Source organism: Zeugodacus cucurbitae, chromosome 2, assembly GCF_028554725.1.
Source record: "Zeugodacus cucurbitae isolate PBARC_wt_2022May chromosome 2, idZeuCucr1.2, whole genome shotgun sequence".
In the NCBI taxonomy this organism is placed as follows: Eukaryota; Metazoa; Arthropoda; class Insecta; order Diptera; family Tephritidae; genus Zeugodacus; species Zeugodacus cucurbitae.
Genome location: NC_071667.1, coordinates 85,492,245 through 85,513,036, shown reverse-complemented (window position 1 = coordinate 85,513,036; position 20,792 = coordinate 85,492,245).

Sequence of the window (20,792 nt, the reverse complement as noted above, 5' to 3'; positions counted from 1 at the left end):
ATTCTCATAACCCATATAATGACTCTACTAATAAGGAAGTTGAATACGAACATATAAAAGAGCTTTGAACTTCCACTTTTCGAATATTGAAAGCTCTGATTGAACAGATCTATAATCGTGTACTATTCATATCCTTGATAATAGGATAGAAAAGCTATTTTAATGCTTTTTATTATTTTAACTATTTCTTGAAAATTTAAAATAATTTAATTTACTTATTTGGTGAATAAAAAGTCACCGATTCTTCGACCATATCAAAAAACTCAAAATACATATTATAGAAAATATTTGATTCAGCGCTGTAAATCTCCAAACGCAATGTAAATAACAGTAGATGAAAAAATCATTTAAGTGTTAGCAAGAGTTTAAGGTTATGTATAAATCAATATGTAAATGTATCATATGTAACTGTACTTGCATGTATTCATGAGGATACTCACACTCATACTCAATAATGAAAAATTAGCAAATTGCCGACAAAAACAACTGAAATAGCAAATAACTTTGAACTGTTGTTGTAAAAAAGTGTAGAATGAAAGTTTTAAAACGAGACTATTGATCAATAGCTTATACATACATATGTATCTACTATCTACATAAACACAGAAGCACAGAAGCATATCTAGCTTAGAGAATTAATAATTAAACAAGTAGAATTATTAGACATAATTTATGCATGTAAGAGCCGAAATTAGCAAAGGATACTACAATACAACAAAACTACAATTAGGCAAATCATAATACAAACCAAAGCATGTACATACATACATATGTATGTGTGGTATATAAGAATCCATAAATAATTTACAAATACATATAATTAAAAGTATAGAAGCTAAGTAAAGTTGTAAAAAGTAATAGAACAAATAAGAATCCTCTGTAAAAATGCTTAAATTATTTGTGATAATGATAAAGAAGTAGTTAAAGTATAAATATAAATCAATACCTACATATATGCATACTAAGTGTAAGGCAGATTATAAAGTATGAATCATTAAGTAAATACTATATATACAAGAACTATTGAATTATGTATGGAACATGCAAACTTAGAGCGCAGAACCCCAGTATTCTGCTCTACTACAATGAAATGATAATGCAATGAATAGAATAATAAAGAAATTAATTCTTATTTGAAAATATCGATGGGACTTTACTTTAATATGGGTATTGGGATGCGATAGATATTTAAGAAAGAGTTCAAATAATCCGGAGATTTTCGCACAGTTTAGAATAATCATAAAATTTATTCCACTTTCACTGGTTTGATATAGTCTAGTTCTATACCGAAAGGAACATCGCATTGTGCAATTTGAAAACCAATCATTAGTAAAGTCATTTACCAGCCAGTTTGACACATTTGAACTATTAACCGCATCGCTTTACTGAACGGATTTCCTGTTCCTGCTGAGAACTTCGCACATTGATGTCGCCACAGTCTGTAGAATTGCAGAATCCACGTTTACCAGATAAAATGAATTAGTGCTATAACACGAGAGTGTAGCCCGGCTTATCTTCTATAATTATAGTGAGGTGTATGTAATTGCTATTTTTCCGATAGTTTGCAAAAATACTATATTTATAGCTGCGATTAATGCCATAATCCATTCTACTGGTTCCAGCGTTTGTTTAACATCCAAAATGCACTTTCGTGCGTGTGCGACATCTGTTGGTGATTAGCTCATATAGTGGCAGGTATTATCATATACACAACCCTTCTAATAGTGGTTGTAAAACTGTTATTACAAACAAGTGAAAAATAAGTTAATAAGGAAAGTGTAGAAGGGTATAATTTGTAAACAGTTGTGACAAAGAACGTATAATAATATATATATAATATATATTATATATATATATATAATAGTATAATTATTATACGTTCTTTGCTTAAACGTTCTGTTCACAGTTTATTAGAGTTTTCTTCAATTTGAATATGTTCGAGTGTAACCGAAAAATTTAACCAGATGGGGAAAACTTTATAATGGGTGAAGATCCAAGAATGATAGAACACAAGATTACGCCATTGGTAAACCATTTTGTTTTTCTGTGTTTTAATTTTCTGTGACGTGGCGTCACTATCGTCAGAAACGTGCGAGTAAAACAAGCAAACGAAATAAAAACTGCCGGAGTACACTGTAGTACAAAACAATAAAACCAAGACTAGCAAGTGAACGGTAGTACTTTATTATTATTTAAAATTCTAAGTGCAAAATATATTACCTTGAAAATGAAGTACATAATACTGAAATTAATAAAGAGTATTTTCACTTTTCCAACTAACCAAAAAGTTGCCAACAATCTATACTCGAGAATATGTTCCCTCGATTTTTTTTAACACAACTAATCTTTCAATAAATTCACTCCATTTTTACAACCCCAGCATATTATTATCAGGAAAGGCTGTCCTCGGAATTTCATTAAGATATCTCGAGAGATTTACAGATATTTTTGTTAAAAAGTCTGCCATAGGTTTTTTATACTTTTAAGCTATGACAGAGAAATGTCTACAGTAGGTTTGATTGATAAAGCTTTAGAAATTTGCGAGGGGCAGAGCCATGCCAACTCTGCAAAATAATATTTATACAAAGATATCCCCCTCTACACTATTATTCTCTGTGCCAAATTTTACTTTGATAGCTTTACTATATCAGGGTGATATTACTGAATTTTTTTTAGTACAGTATACTCTCGAAAAGTAAATCGATTCGTATTTTGGGTAATTTACTTTTTCGAATAATTTACTTTTCCAAATATATACATAAATTATCTGTTTTTATAATATTAAATGCATTTTTAAACTTAAAAAATTCATTCATTTATTTGCTTCAATAAAACATATGGATTTACATGAAAAACATATTTACATTTACATACATACATATGTATTTACTATGAAGAGAAACAATCTTGAATATTCTTTTGTTTTTTTTTTCTTTTGCAATATATTTTCTGACCATTTTTGTACGACAATTCAAAAGTCTGACACCTGATTTGCATCGTTTTCATTTTTAAACCAGTGGATCAAGTAGGAGAGTTTATTTACTAAAAATACGCGATAAACAAGAGAGTAACTGTTTTTGCAACATCGTAAAAAACGCCTCTTGCTTCGTTTCGAATTTTTTATCACACTCTCTGAAAAGTAAATTAAAAAAATTACTTTTTCGAGGTGCATGTGTAATCTTAAAGGTGATTAACTTTTCCGCGATTATTTACTTTCTGAGAATTTACTTTTCGAGAGTATACTGTATTGTCTTTCACTGCTACTAAAGATGTGTTGGTCTCTAAAATGTTTAATTTCCTTTCATTATTTCTATGCAATATTATGTGTACTTACATATGTACCTATGTATGTGGGTTAAGTAGGTCTTTATAATTCGTAGATAAACTTTTTCCCTTCGTATTATTCATAACTAAAAGACCACTCATCGCTTATAAAGCATCAAATGTCAGAAGTTTTCTAAAGTTTTAGATAATGAATGGTTTGTGGTAACAGCTTAATCAACCCGTTGAAATGGCTACATTTCAAAGTGGGCTTTCGGCTCATTATTTTGAAAGGTAACACACACACACACACCGACACATTTCAATTGAATCACATACGCTCGAATGCAGTTATCGACGTGAAAACATCTTCACACACATACACACGTATGCATATATGGTTTTACGAGATGAGAGAATTTTTCATTAACACTTCGCTTAGGGACACATGTCTCCGCACAATAACAACAAGAGCAAAAAGCTTGAGATAAAATAAGACGCATTTGTTGAATGAGCCAACAAATAGATGGGGGAGTGGGAGCAGCATAGTTGGCGAGAATCCGAAAGTGCCGGCATGACAAATGTACTACTTGGCTGTACAACTTCATTATTCTACAGTTTTTGTTAATAAATCAAAGTCAAAATGTGTGATGTATCCTTTGACTTGTTTTTTGTTTTTTTGTCTTTTTGTTTTTTCTTCGCCTTCATCTCAGCTTACTTAAGATGACAACTCAGTTCGCGTGTGTGTGTGTGTGCTCGAAGTACACACTCGCTTTGGCAATCAGCTATCCGTTGCCGATTTGCTGCCGCTCGGCGACGCTGCCGCTTACGTTTTTGTTGTGCCACTTGATAAATTTGTCACTGATAATGGGAAACGCTTTCGTTTAAGGTTAAATATTTCTGTAAATCTCTGTGAGGTCCGTGCGGGAGCCACCGCAAGCGGCAGTGTGTGCGTGCAGCTTTCGTCTTAATCCAACTACCGGTTCATATTCACCTCGGCTGCCATTGCAATCCATTTTGTCAGCCGGCAAGGGGGTTGGTGGGCAAAGAAAAGGGTTAAAGAGCCCAAATTTTGTGGTTTACATTTTCGGTCAACGGGTCCAAACACACGCTCCGGATTACGAAATCTCTGCGCAAAGATACTATTTCCAATTAAATTTGTCAAATTTTAAATGTAAATGCGTACATTAATTACAAATTTTTTGTGGCAGTTATCTGATTTCAAAATGCCTGTGTAAGTGTCGGCCGCAAAATTGGTGTTTGCTTTTTGTGGCCCACCTGGTCGGTAAAGTGTCGCCACAAAATGTCAAAGCACACTTTCCCATTCCCATTTCGGCCTTTGCTTTGATCATTTTTCATTGGGCCGCTTCGTGTCGTATGACGACCCATCGGCCAGCGGCACAGAATCACCCGAGTTTTCTGATTACAGTGTTTTTCCATCCAAGTGCAACTCTGTTGTGAATGAAGTATTGAAATAAATTGAGAGAAGCTGAGAATTCGGTTCCAAATTTGTATATCAAACTAACATTGGTTCCGCTTCTCTATACTCCTATAGACAAAGTTGGAAAGTAAGCAATGTTCGAAGTAGACAACATTCACATTTATAACGAAAATATTTTAGATTTATGAAGTTTGCTTCTTGGTTGTAGACGCACTTGCAGGACCCGGCTGTTTCTCATATAGAAGCTCTAGAGAATCATTAATGTAAATGTAGACCAGAAAATAGTTTTCTGCTAACTTAAAAATATATGTGGATTGCTCTTCTACTATCTTCAAAAAAAAATGCAATTATTTCCAATATTTGGTCTCACTTCCATTTGGTTCCCCTTATTTGTATCCGTTACATTTTAAGTGACTTGAACAAGTTCACTTGGCTAGTAAAGTAAGGATGGCTTTGTCCAAGTGTGTATGTGTGTCATTGGTATTGGTGTTTTCATTTTGAGAGCTGACACTTTTTTACCTGGAATGACATGGGTTGAAAATGGATATAGAAAATGGAAATGTGTGAACGATTTTCATCAGCAAATTGGAGTCGATGCCAATAAATCATTTCTCTCTAACAACTATACAGTTGATTTGTACTTTACTGTTCTTGTTCTTGTAACCCTAAATATAATTCGAATTAAATTTGCATGTTTTCTATTGGGAACTTGTTAAATTTTTTATTCACTCTCAGCAAATTAACGAGCCTTTTTGAGTACTCAATATAATTGACTCAAATTTTTAAATTTTAACAACATCGTCTTGGTTATTTTTTGAATGTCTTGAATGTAAGTCTTTATTTTGATTCTACATACGTTAGTGCATTCTGATTTAGAGTGTGGTTAGTCACCTGTAGAGCCCAGCGAAATTTAAGCATTATTTAGATTCCTTTACTCGCCTGGAATCTAATACGACTATAAATGGCTTATGTAATCTATGCCCGTACATACAGACGTACGACTGGCAGTCACACCCTCATCGGCGGTTAACCAAACAGCCCTGGTTATGGAAGAGAGGTGGAAAGACCAGACTAAATGTAAACTAAGAACAAGTAACGAAAGGCCAAGTTCGGGTGCAACCGAACATTTTATACTCTCCCAATTTATTTAGAGATTTACCTATATTTTCGGTGAAAAATTACACTTAGGCACTGAGTTCTTCATGTTTGATATCAGGGGCCTTGAAAAGTCATGATCCGATTTTGACAATTTTTCCACAAGTGATATCACAGCTCAAATACAGTATTTGTGTAAAGTTTTATTTCGCTATCTTTATCGGTTCCTTATGTATACATTATAAAGTGAAAGAATCAGAAGGATTCAAATTGAGTTATATGGGAAGTAGGAGTAGTTGTGAACCGATTTCATCCATTTTCCACACGTGTCATCAGGGTGCCAAGAAAATATTATATACCGAATTTCATTCGAATCTGTCGAGCAGTTCCTGATATATGGTTTTTGACCCATAAGTGGGCAACGCCACGCCCTTTTTCATTTTGTAAAAAAAATCTCAAGCTTCCTTCTGCCATTTCTTATGTAAAATTTGGTATTTCTGACGTTTCTCGTTAGTGAGTTAACGCACTTTTAGTAATTTTCAACCTAACCTTTGTATGAGAGGTGGGCGTGGTTATCATCCGATTTCTTTAATTTTTGGACTGTATAAGGAAACGGCTAAAAGAAACGACTGCAGAAAGTTTGGTTTATATAGCTTTATTGGCTTGCAAGATATTTACAAAAAACCTATTTGGGGGCGGGGTCACGCCCACTTTTCCAAAAAAATTACATTCAAATGTGCCCCTCCCTAATGCGATCCTATGTTCCAAATTTTATTTTCATAACTTTATTTATGGCTTAGGTATAGCTCTTTATGTGTTTTTGGTTATCGCCATTTTGTGGGCGTGGCAGTGGTCCGATTCCGCCCATTTTCGAACTTAACCTTCTTATGGTGCCAAGGAATACGTGTTCCAAGTTTCATTAAAATATCTCAAGTTTTACTCAAGTTTCAGCTTGCACGGACGGACGGACGGACAGACTGGCGGACAGACAGACATCCGGATTTGAACTTTACTCGTCACCCTGATCACTTATATATAACCCTATATCTAACTCGTTTAGTTTTAGGACTTACAAACAACCGTTATGTGGACAAAACTATAATACTCTCTTTAGCAACTTTTGTTGCGAGAGTATAAAAAAGAAAACCTACAAATAATTGAGACAAACGCATGTTTGCATTACATATCATTTCACTGGACTTGTTAGTCACCAGGCCATCACACGAGTAACATTTGCCTCTGTCCAAATATTAGTAAATTGATACCTTTCTTCGCCTACTACAGGCGGATAATGAAAAAAGTAAAGTTTGCGAATCGTGGGCTACTTATATACTACATATATAATTGAATGCCTCTGCATATGTTAACGTTTTCAGAGAAAAATCCAGTTTGTAATATACAATGACTGTTACAAGTTAATGAAGAGTACGTGGTGGGTTAAAAAAATATTGGGAGTTGTAAAATTGAAAACTTCACTCGTTTGTAGAGTCCAATAGTAGTTTTTTGGTATTATTCTGGAATACATTCCCCTGAAGTACGATAAAATTTTCTGCTGTATTCACTGTTTTTATGAAATTGGCGATTTTTTTTCGTTTATTAAAAACTTCCACTTCGTTGTTTGTTCGTAAATTCTTCGGCAAAAACAATACTATAACTATAATCCAGTCTCGATATTCGCCAGACATGACTTCGTGTGACTTTTTTATCGGTTTCCAAAAATAAAGAGAACCTTAAAGAGCCGTTGTTTTACATGCATACGAGAAATCGCGGAAAGAAAGGAAGGCTATCCCAAAAATCGAGTTTGAGAAGTGTTTCGAGGATAGGAAAAAGTTAATAATAGTTTCATGTTGTTTTAAACAAGTTCTCTCTAATAATAGGATACTCAAAGTACAGTAGATAATTTGGTTTGCGTGGCTTATCTGAAATAGACTACCGACACAACATTAACGATTTAATAATCAGATAATCCTGTGGTTTTGACCTTTAATTTCAAAGTATTTAATGGAATTTTGTTGTTTTTACTGTGGTTGTAATGAAAGCTTGAGCCATGTTAATAACAATGTCAAGTGGTCAAGTCAAAGTTAAACTAATAACACAAAACTCAGCCAACACTTTTGAGGTGAGATCAACCCTTATGCGTCTGTCGCAGGAGTTTTGCTTGTTGTTTGTGGGCTTGAGTTCAAGGATACCTCAAAGGTTAAAGATTATGCCATTTCGTGGTGATATATTATATATTTCAATCCGGCATGTAATTCCCGACTGCAGACACAATGCACACACACAAACGCGCATTAGTTACACATGTTAATATGCTATGTAAGAGTATACGCTTTTTATCGCCAAACGTAACGTAACGTAAGTGAGTTGTAGTAAATGAAAAATTGCCAGCATTATGCTTTAGTGCTGTTTTTGCATGTACGCCTTTGCTGCCACGTTGCACACATACAAATGCCTCTACATACGTGCCTAAAAACTCCTTAAGGATTTGACAAATTATCTCCGTAACAGTTGTATTGTCTGCGGCATGGAGTGTGGTATGAAGTGTTGAGTGTTGCGAGGCAAGCAAGTTTGCTTTCGATATTGGTTTTCTATTTGACTAAGTGGTATATTGGGAATTTTCGTATGATTATTCCTGCTCAGTTTTTTTCAGTCGGCGCCAAAGACATTGAGTAATTGGAATATGCAGAGGTTTGGCGGGCGGCAGACAGAATAGGAATACAAAGCATGAAGAGCAAAACGGTATTCGCAAACATTTATTTCCAAAAAGAAGATTTTATTTTGCGTAGAACTCTCTTCAAAACTTTCCACAAGGCTTAAGCGTAACGGATATTAAAGCACAAAACGAAAATGTTGCCGAACTTAATTCGGTTTTCTTTTTCATATTCACCTTTTTGGCGTTTTCAAAACCTAATAACCTTTAATTTATAAAGACAAGGGATCTCGTATCATAATCAACCTCTATCAGTACTACTCGTACATTGCCATTTTGTAAAGCCTTGTACTCAATATTTGTAGGCAAAAGTTCCATCAGCTCTCTGACTCTCCAGTCCAGGTAATATAAAGACGTATATCAAAAGCAGGTGGTGAAGCTCGATCAAAATTCTAGCAAAGGTCTAATAGCACATAGTATGAATATGTATATTTTATTTAAAAAATAATTATTTTTATTGACTTGTGAACTTTCAGTGGCTTTTATTTTATAAACACTACCAATATTATTCAATAAATCCAAATTAAGATAAACATTTACGCCAGTCACAGAAGCAAACGCATATATGATACATGTATGTGTGTATGTATAAAGTATATCAAGCTGATTGGATGGTTGGTGGGCATTCGCAAGCTGAAAGTCCTTGACACGAATCTCAGAAATCGCACGTAACCTCAAGTATAATTCGCAGTGACAACAAAGCTGGAGCTCTTCGTCATCAAACCCACATTCACATTCATACTCACACTCATACTCATACTCATACGCATACTTGCAATGAGCCAACCGCCCGCCCGCCAAATATTATAGGCTATTATACAGCTACAGCCAGCCAGCCAGTCAGTCAGCCGGCGGGTATGAGCGGTGTTAAGGATATGCGAATGCAAAGGACGAAAAATGAGTAGCTCAGCCAACATGGCCAAGAGCATTTCATAAAATGCAAACCCACTCGCATTAGTACTCGTCATCACGACTCGCATGCTCAAGTGTGGCACACTTGAGGTTCTTAATGTGTGTGACGGACCGCCTCGGCCGCTGCTGCCTCCGCCTCCGCCGTCACACACACACACCCACACTCGGGAGTGAGCCAACGAAGAACGCAGAGTCAGCGCCACAACAACACTGACAGCTTCTGTCAACATATTAACAAACCGTTAGCAGGCAAGGTTGCAATAATTAACATAAAAACGCACACACATACACACACACTTGCATTTGTATGTTGTTGCTATTTATGCAGTGGCGGTGAAATTAAAAATAAAACACGTTCGCCGTCGAGTGGCACACTCCCTCAACTTAGAGGGTGGGCGGGCGTTCGGTTGTGCGATGGTGCGCTGGTGCATTCTTATTGCCAGCCGCCAACTGCAGCAACAAAGTTGGTGACAACTTGTGGGGCGAATTCAAAGACTGCAAGCAAATGCGCGGCATTTCCTGTGGCGAGGCGGACAAAGTTTTCGGTTTATTGGTGAAGGATCTGCGTCTAATTGTAACTTACTTCAAGTTTACTTAAATGTATGTTGGTGGCCCACACATAATCGGCTTACAAATATGTTGCAGACTCATTGAGTAGTGAAAGGTCGCTCAAATGTAGTTGCTGAATCGTCCTTTGAGAACATCAATCAAGGACCTTCTGCTTTCATACATAAATACAAGTGAGTATTAATTGGAATATTGGTGTGAGTATGAATATATATGCGCATATGAATATCAAAGTATTCATGAATATAAAAATATTAAGCAGTCTATATAGTATATATGGACTTGTGGGAAGACTCAGCGCATCACTTCTTCCCTCAAATGCTACTCAAGCGCCCAAGAAAGGTCACCGGAAAATGAAGTAGCGCCAGCACAAACAAACAGTGGCTGGCAGGCAGGCGAGATTAGTGCGGGAATGCCACGCTCAAGTTATGTGTAATTGCGAATTCTGCATATCACTGCGACAAACTGTGACACGGCCAACCGTGACTTGAGTCGTGTCAGCGTCAACACACTAAACCCAAAAGAGATTTCGGTTGTTGCACACCAACAGCAAGCCACATCAACGGTTACAATAACAACAACAACAACAGCAAATGTTATCAGTGCGAAATTGATGTTGCACACGCAGAAACACACAGAGACACACGAGCCGTGAGCTGTGAGCGGAACTCGGACTGCTTGTAGCCGAACCGTCTGTCGAATATCTAATGCCGCTTTCTGGGATACGCGCTTAATGAGATGCACAACGTGCTCGCCATGCCCGCATGAGCTCACAACACACATATCTGCGGCTCCTCCGTTATGTGTGCGTACAATCGCAGGTGCAACCTCAGTTGACGCCACCGAGAAAATGGCGCTGTCATCCCACAGTGCTTTTTCAAACAAGTATTAATGGCATTTCTGCTGTTGTTGGCATTGTTGGCGCTTGGCTTACGCCTTGTGAGAAGCCGTTGTCTCTGCGGGTAACCAACCGAATTTCAAGTCAAGTTTCTCAGCGGTTGACGATGAACCTAGGAGCCGCTTAGTCGCTGACATAAAATAGATATTATGGCCAAATGAAGCGATTGCCTGCCTGCAGTTGGGAGCGAAAGGCGACACATGCCAGCCGAATGCATGGTGCCTTGGCGCCGTGGCAGACTTTGTCGCAATCACATAACACATTGTGAAAATGAAGAAAGGAATCCCGCAAACGTGCTCAAGTGCTGAAGTCATGTGAATTTCAAGAATGTCTCCGACATTACTATCTATGCGTTTTGAGCGCCTTTTGCACGCCGCGCCCGTTCCGTGCGGGCATCTCGCGGCCCTCAGTCGAGATATTCATAATGGAGTGCTCACCGCCCAGGCGTCGCGTCGGCAGGCGTCGGTTACCGCCTGTCACGAAAACGTTTGAATTTATCCCTTTCATCGTCGCTGTCGCTCCGTCTTCATTGCTCCGTGAGACTTGATGATGACTTCAAAGTGCGAACTTAAGTAAAGTGGTGACTTCTTCTTAAATTCACCATTTTACACTTCGCAACTGTGATGAGATTATGCTGCAAATGTGTTAATTTTACTGCTGATCGTATTCTGCAAGTATTAGAATTAGAAAGGAAATTTAATGTTCAGACCCTGATTTTTACTTTTGTTCCCTGATCAATGTATTACACATAACCGAAGATTTTTTATTTGTTTTGATTTCAAAACTCGAATGTGCGATTTTACTGTTACTCAACAGAATCGCTCATCAGCGCATTAATGGATTTTCTCATTTCATTTCGAAATCGCCCCTTCCTGCTTAGCTTCAGTTCCCGCAGGAAAATGCATAAACCTTAATCCGATGACAATTGATTCAATAATGACACACTCTACAAGGGAACAACAACATGGCTGCTGCTGTGAGTGCTGCTTAAACAGATTTTGCATTAAAGAACACAGCTGAAACAACAACAACAACAATAATGATGGCAAAAATGTGCTCAAAATCGGATTTCGACGAGAAAATTCGCCGAGATTTAATTGACTTAAATTGATAGCACTTAATTGTGTTTGTGCGTTGTTGTTGTTGTCGTCATTGTTGTTTGCATTATTAATTCTGCTGCTGCTGCAGTTGGTTTTCTTTCGCTTATTGTAATTTTTATCAACAACAATAACTGCAACAATAACAGTATTCTAAATGCATTTGAATACACATTTACTTCGCAGTAAAAAACGAAAAATGCCGAAGAGGAAGAGTGGAGAGAGGTGGGGTATTAAACTGGATTGAGTGCAGAAATAAAAGTATCTACGCACATCCACTTGCATTTGTCTGTTGTTGTTGAGATCCAATTTATCAGCTTAAATTTAATACACACAAATGGAGTCCACATTTTCCATTTTCACCCACTTGCCTATTTATTATTTACACAAACTAATTTAATTACAAAAACCATGAGAAATGGAATGTCGGAATATTAAACTTTAATTGAATATCAAAAATAAAATTAAAGCGTGAAAATATGGAATATTTTCCCCAATTAAACTCGTGTTATTTACATTTAACCTGTTGGAGAAAACCAAATCGAACAAACTATCCTGATTTCCAAGCAAATGGGCAGCACTTGTGGTGCAACCCTGAGCAAATATGTCCTCTTACTGTACTTTGCATTCCTTACCTTACGTTTTTCAAAATAATTATAATTTATTTCAAGTGAAAATCAATAAAAACATATTTTTGTTGTTATTTTTGACAATAATTTGTCTTTTGAGCAAGTTTTACCATTGATAATAGTCTAAAATGTAAAGAAACAAAACTTGGCAACACTGACACAAGCGGCGATAGAATGTTTTAATGTGGTATCTGTATAATCTCTTATACGACTTCTGCTCAGTAACATTGTTGTTGCTTTTACATATAAAATTATTGACAAGAAAACAGCGGTCCATAGAAATGACCAATCAAAGACAGCTAATAAGTTGAATCCATATCGAATTGATTACAATAAAGTCATTCCTGTTCTGTTATGGAATTATATGTATTCCATTGCTCATTGATCACTTTTCTGACTTTAAAATTATCTTGCAAGCAGTGCTAGTGAAACTTGAAATTCTTATTCTATTTCTTGAAAAAAATTAAACCGCATCTTCTCATCCTGAACTAAAAAGTATAAAATAACTAACTTTGAGTTGAAATTCAACAGAGTACACGTACTTAACATCGAATAATTAATTTCACTCCTACGGCTACACCAATACAACATCATGTAAGTATGTGTTTACAGGCAGGCAGGCGTTTAGGCAATGAACAAAGCTCAGTGGCAGAGCAATAAAGCTGCTCGATGCACACAAATGAAAGCATGAAAAAAGACAATGAGTGATGGCAGCAGTGGCGGCTACGGCCGTAGATGTAAAATGTGAATAATAATAGTAGGAAAGATTTTTATGTCATTTCCTGTTTTTCGTGATTTTTTTAATGCGAGCATCGCGTGTGAGGACGTTAATATGCAGGCAGATGATGCTGGCATTTCCCAATGGGGGTGGGCATGATGACTGCCGCCATGATTGCCTTGGTATTCACGAAGATTGAGCATCGCTAGCAAATGAGCTGCTATGGAATATTTTGTAGTCTATTGGTACTTAGAATTTTATATATGTGTGTACACATAAGTATTTTGTAGACAATAATATTATATCTAGTTGTTGTTGAATATATAATAACTCTCCTACGATTGATAAACACGCAAATGTGGGATTAATCGTAGAAAAATATTTGCTCTAAGTGATCTATCTTAAGCACTTAATTAGTATTTATGCCTAAATTATAATTCTATAGATCGTCACGAAAAGATATTATTTTTGCAATGAAAGAAAAAGTAATTGTTTTTTTACGCTTAAAAAGCTACCGTTAAGGAAAACTCTCTTTAATAAGCAAATTAGTTATTTTCAAGGGCTGCATATTTGATTGTAGAATTCAGAGATTGTTATCCACAAAAATATTCTGACTTATTTGAGATTCCTCTCTGGAGCAGCATAATCACCTTATTCATTGTCTGCAAGTACGTCAGTTAAGGGGTTACATGGGTTTCGTGGATTCAAAAAATCGAATTTTTGTTTTTTGGCTTATTAATTTCTACAACATCTCAATATTGTCCTAAAAATAGTTTCAGAGATACAGTCTTTGGGAGGTGTGCGCTCCAAGTCAAGTATTGTTACTCAAAACTTTAAACGCGTTTTTCTCGGAACCGTGTTTTCAAAGTCGGTTGTCAAATTTTCTCGAAAACTACTCAACCGATCTTGATGAAATTTTGAACAGGTGTTCGAGATACAATTTACTCGTGCTTAAACGAATAATTTTTTTTTTTTTCAATTACAACTATTTAAAAAAAAAACAAAATCTCAAGCAAATTTGACCGAAATTTTTTTTTTTTTTGGAAAAATGTCTGCCAAAATTCAAATTTTCACTTTTTTTGTCTTAAAACAATTATTATTTTTTTTTTTTTTTTAATTTTGGATGATCCTATCAGGAGTTATGCTGACAACGCGGACGCATCTTTTTTCCGAGGGGTCACCGGAAATGACGTCGCAATGAAGGAGTTTTACTTTTTTTTTTAATTTCAGAAATTATTCCTTCAATATGTATCTATAACAAAGAAAAAAGTTTGAAGTAAATAAATAATTGTTTACATTTGATCTGATTTGACAGTCCTTGGCCGGATAAAAATCCGGGTCCGTTGTGGACAGTAAGTATAGTGAGTATTCATGCTCAATTGTACAGTACTCCTTCTACTTGCGTTTCAGTAATGTATTTTCTCTGGAACTGAGCAAGTTGAGTAATTAAGATTAAAATTAATAAGTGTGAAGCGAGTGAGTGTTTTCGTTTTCCATGTATTTTGTTAGGTGTAATATGATGTAATACATATCATAGCACACAACTTTCAAATAATTTTTTCTTTCTGCATAATGTTCTAAATTCTCATGTAGTCATTTCAACAAAAATACCGTTTCTTGATTTTCTTAGTATCAAGAAAACTTTTAAAAACTTCTCCACATTTTTATTTACATAATACATTTTGAAGGTATTGTAACTACAATACATAAATCCATTACTCCACTCTTTCTACTTGTTGCTACTTATATTTCTAAATATTTTTCCATATTTATTTCGTTAAAGTCTAGCATATATACGGTTGTGTATTTTGTTGTTTTTTCATTTTCATTCCAATTGTCACTAATTTATATTAATTTATTATTTAAATTAATTTAGAAGTGACATCAAAAATCCAGAAATTCAAAAGAGCTATTAACTTGATTGAATGATTTAGTCTTCATTGCTTTGAGAACCAGCTCCAATCGAAAGAGAATGCTCTATTCTTTGAAAGCAGCGCTTAAGGCAAGCTTAACAACTGCAAAAGTATTTACAACGCAAATACTTTCATGTGTATGTATATGTAGGTGTGTGTGTGTGTGTGTGTGTGTGCGTTGAGCCAAAATATATGCTTAGGAATATCAAATTGCATGCACTTTATGGCATAGTTAGTGTAGGAATTTTATTTAACAGATATATTACTGCTCAACGTACTCGTACATGCTACTAGCTTTAAGTATATAGGTATATGTATTTATATAATTTTGTGTTGCTGTGCGCTGAGCTAAATTCGTATGTATTGTTCATATATGTATATAGGTATGAATGTGCTTGCAATATTGTGCCCGGTGTCTACTTGTCTACATATGTATGATTCAATTAAGTTTAATAAAATCTGTTAGATGACGCTGAATTGAGTGTGAAATCATGACGAACAATAATCATAAAGCCACATTTAACGTGTGTAAGTGCGATTTGATTGCTTCAATAAGTGAATGCTGCCTGAATACAATGCTGTTTAAACTGGTATAAAATAAACATTTTTATCTCTCATATAATCCCATGCATTTTATTTAAATTAACAAGTGTAAAGATGCAGAATTTTTACTAATAACTGCATTATTTATAGCGTATATCTTGCGATGGAACAGTTTTCAACGAGAAGCCACCTAAAAATATGTAATAATTCCAAACCAGAGCTTGAACAGTGATATCCATATAAAATAAAATATCCGAAACTTATTTAAAATATGATCTTCCAACCTTTTGACATTTTTTAACGCCTCTCAAAGTGCAGTTGGGTCAAAGCTTGTTGCATATTTGAGGACGCTTGAATGCGCTCTCCAAACTGCCAGTGTCGAACTATGACCGACTGCCGGCTATTTTAATTTCTCTAATTCACTACGTATTCCTTCAGTTGATTACTGTTATTCAATTATGATTCCCTCCCAACCCACAATTCTTTATGGCAGCGCCGGTTCGTGCGGTTGATGGTGCGTCAAATTGCAATTACATTGACTTGTTCAGTTCTGAATTGGATAAAGACCTATTTATCTTGTATACAGTACTCTATACTCAAGTATAACAATGTGACCGTACATACACACACGCCGAGAAGGCACCACTCATTGAGTTTCATGCATTGTGGCTTGGTTTCATCTGTGTGGTGGTGGTAAGGGCGCGATCTCTCTGTGTGTAGTGGGCACACCCTTTCAAACAAATGCAGTCACATATTACACTTTTGCCGCCGGTAAGGAATTTTATTAAATACAGTTCACATATGCCAAGTACCCTGTAGTGAAGATAAGCGGCTACTGAAGAGGGTTGTTTCTCAGATTTTATTTTGAGTCGATGGGTTGAGATCAGAATGTAAATAGTCTAAGCATCGTCAAAAGAATTTATACGTTAATTTTAAATAAATACAAAGTTTTTAAAATAATTTTTTTATTAATTTCTCCTGAAGGGTAATTTCTTAAGTCTAGGAGTTTTGTAGACAACAGTTAAATTTGTCGAGTTGTTTTTCCTACAGGCCACAAATTGTTCGTTTACATTCATACATACATACACACATCTATTGAGATTGTTTAGTGATAGTGCGTCATCAAGGGTCATTCAAACACTGTTTCGGTCATGTCATAATGCCATTCGAGGGCATGTCAACGCCGAATACAATATGTGTCGAATTTACGAAAATGCAGTGCATATGAATGTGTGAAATGCGGTCACACATAATTTGGTAAATGAGCTGCAAATTCATACGTGTTAAGTTCAGAGTGTTTCGATGTTTACATGCTGGCTGTGTTGCATACAAACACACATACATATATACATACTTATATATAAATAATTAAATATTTAATTTCATCATGCACGACCAATGAGTGGTGGTAACTGACCGTTTTAGACGTTTTGTTAATTCTCTTTGAACAATGGATATTGAATTTGCTGTTTCCTTATTAATTTTTGAATGAGAAAAGGAAGCTCTAATCAGTTTTAAATGAGAAAAATAATATGAATACAATTAATATTAATGATTTAAAGACTTCTGCAAATATTTGTTTCATGAAAACGCGCATTTTTATGTTGGCGGGAAACTGAGGTTAAATCACTGCTTGAGAAAATAGTAGGTCGGTACTTTAACGACTTGAATGAATCTTGTATTTATATCACAACTTCATTTAAGAACGTTTTGAAAATAGTACTTTGAAATTATAAATCTGATCTTTATGTTTTAATCCTTTTAGAAACAACGGACAAGCACGCTAAACTCTTTTAGAAATCCTTCTATAAGCTTTTCATTTTTATATACTATATAATATCATATAAAGTGCGTGGCCCTCACCCAACTCAATCCAACCCAATTTACAAATACATACAATAGTGTGCATGGATTTGTGCTTTCTTTTCAAACTGTGGAAAGCCCCTGTTAAAAGGTGAAAGGACGTCTGCGCTGCGCTGAAAAATATGCAACAGTTTTGTATGTGAGGCACGCACTCACATTTTTTGCGAATTTTTCAAAAGTTTCTTCTTTAATTCTTTCGCTTAGGATACCCAAGTATGCACCTTCAAAGATGTGCACGTTTCTAAAGCAGCACAAAGGCACAATGGCCTTCAAAAAAGAAACTTCTAATGGGGAAGCCAAATGTATAAAGGAAAAAAATAAAAATTTGTTTATGAAAAGGACAAACGCCGCAAATTTGCGGTTTCGCACATAAGTGATGCTTTCAATATTGTGCGTTTTCGCTTACAACGTGGTCGCTGCGTCTCAATGGCGGAGGAAAGTAGCAATTTCCTTTGAGGAAAGGCAAAATCCAAAAAGGATGAGCGTGGCAAGGGGTGTGAGTACATGCCTAAGTATGTAGGCAATTGTGTAAATTACTGGGTATGTTGGTAACCCTTTTTACATGGTTTCATTTGAATAGAGGTTTGCATTTCAACACTCGTTTCTTCTGCTTCCTCGCCTGTTGGTGACTCTGCTGGCTTTTGTAGGTCGTGAAAATTTTGTATGACAAAGAGACTTTCAGGTTTGAATGTTCAAACATTCCCCAAGTTCTGCAATGGTAGAAGAGTTAAGTAAAATGAGTCTGCGAACTATAGTAAAGGTTGCGGATTGACATAAAATTTCATGCTTGCCTATAGATGGTATATAACATATATTAGTGATTTTAAAATCCTGAAACCATTATGGACTTTTTTGAATTGCTGATACCGATATCTCCTGCCCTTTATTATCGTTCGTTTTACAGTACCTATTGCTTTTTGACTTTTCAGCAGGTAACTTGCCATACATAAGGGTTAACAATATTGCAAAAGAACATAGCAAAAGTGAAGGATTCCACCTACACACATACTATATAGCTTAACTATCTTCTCCGCAAATTATACGTTTTCATAAAGACAGAGCCCACAAAACAAAAAAAATAAAAAGAAAACAAATTTTTGTTTCCCCGACTTTTTCGCCCACAATCAGCTCACTGCGTAGGAGTATATTTTGCTATGCATTCGTCTATTTTTGCTTCATCCACACACTCCCTCACATTCATCTTTTTATGTTCTGCAACATATTCTTTTTACTTATTTCTTTTTCTGTTTATGCCGAATGCAAATTTGCCGGAGGGCGGCGCCGTCTGCTGTGGCTGCGAGCTTTCTTTGCACAGCCTGCCGCTTCCTTCCTTCTCGCATCAGTTTCTTCAATGCCTAATGATAATTTGCGTCTATTTTGCTGGCATTCAGCGTTTGCATTTGCTTTGCTACGCCAAATGACTTCCTGACGACACACACGCGCACATGTGGGCATGGCAGCAGAAGACACACATGATCGCTTGATAGCTCGATTCGATTCAATGTTGCTTTGCTGACTCTTGAACTTTATTGGCAGTTGTCTGCTGATGAGGCAGGATATGCTCTCATCAAAACGATTGGGCTGCAATAATGTGGGCCAATATATATTTTTTATGCGGCGTATTTAAGTTGAAATACTTCCTTTGCACAACCACACACACGCATTTGTGTCGACCGACCTTCCTGTACAAGGGCAATGCGTGAGTCGGTGTCTGTTTCTGCACGTGTGTGAGTGTGTGTCTGCATACATTTATGTAGCACAAGTAATTTGCTGACTATTGATTAAGGTCGTTGATGAGCTGCAATATTAGCAAGGGGTCGACTCCTCCAGTTCTCCTCGGGTTCGGTGCTGAATGTACAATGTGCCAATCTGTGACTATTGTAAAAATAGAAGAAATTGGCAGATTTTCAAATCTCTTATAATTTAGTTGGTATACATTAGTATTATCTATCTCTATCTAGCCTATGAGTCTGCAAATAAGTCTATTAATTCAATTTTAAAGTGAGAAGATTAACTCAAGCTAAAGGATGTGGTTATGAAATTAAAGGAAAGGTGAATGTTTGACAATTTTGAATTTCAGAATATCACTGTGGAATCAATGTAAATATTGTAAGAGTGTGTTTGGGTATTCCTTTTAGAATGCCAGATTTAGGTACTTAAAGTACGCTCCAAGACGGTAGAGATACGAGAAAACTACCTTAGTCGATCTATTCGTCCACCAACCATAGCAAAATCGAATGAATTAAGCCAATTTAGATGAACTCATGACATTTTGGTTGATTATGAAAAATGAAAAATCCATTATTATAGTTAGAAAGATTTGATTTCAGAGAAGCATGCAACGTTTAGTTCGTTAACTTGTTGACGTTTTTAAGATATTTTCAAAAAGTCATTGCCCCTTTTGGCAAAAATCTGGAACAGTCATTTTCACAACCTTACCCTTATTCGAATGTTTCACCAGCAGAATCATTCGCTATAGACAAGAGCTGCTGTCAGGTCCGGAATATAAGGTGGTTGAATAAGGTTCACCCAGAAAAGCTCCCGGAACTTCCGCCGAGTCACTCTCTATGTACGTGTGGAATACATCTTCTCTCCTATTGACCAAAGCTGATCGCTTATGGTCAATACTGCTTCTGTCAGACGGTCCAAGTGTCGATAGGTCCGAACAAAGATTTTGACTGTAGCTCATAGTATATGATTCCCTGCAAAACATGTATCAAAATCTTCCTTACTGTCAATCCTGGCCTACGTTTGCGTTGGCTCCCCGCGATTCGACAACGATTCGAAGCTGGGAATTCGGCCCATGAGGATTTGTGCGTTAACTTTCGTACCCATACATCGATATTGCTTTGCATTCAGCCTTATTTAAATTGTTCCAAAAGGTTATTTGTAATTTTAAACTCCTGGACGGTTTTAGGACAATCGAACGCGACGATTTCCATTTATTTCCATTTATTTGATAATTGTCCTTCCAGAGCTTAATACATCTTTGAATCAAAATTTCGGGACTATAAAAATTATTCAAATTTTCAGCTGCCTGACTTGCGTTTTCGTCTTTATCGAAGAATGGAAGGTTTTTATTACGAAATCGAAAATATGAATCTGGACTGAGACAAGTATTCTTGATCAAACTGACGCAAGTCAG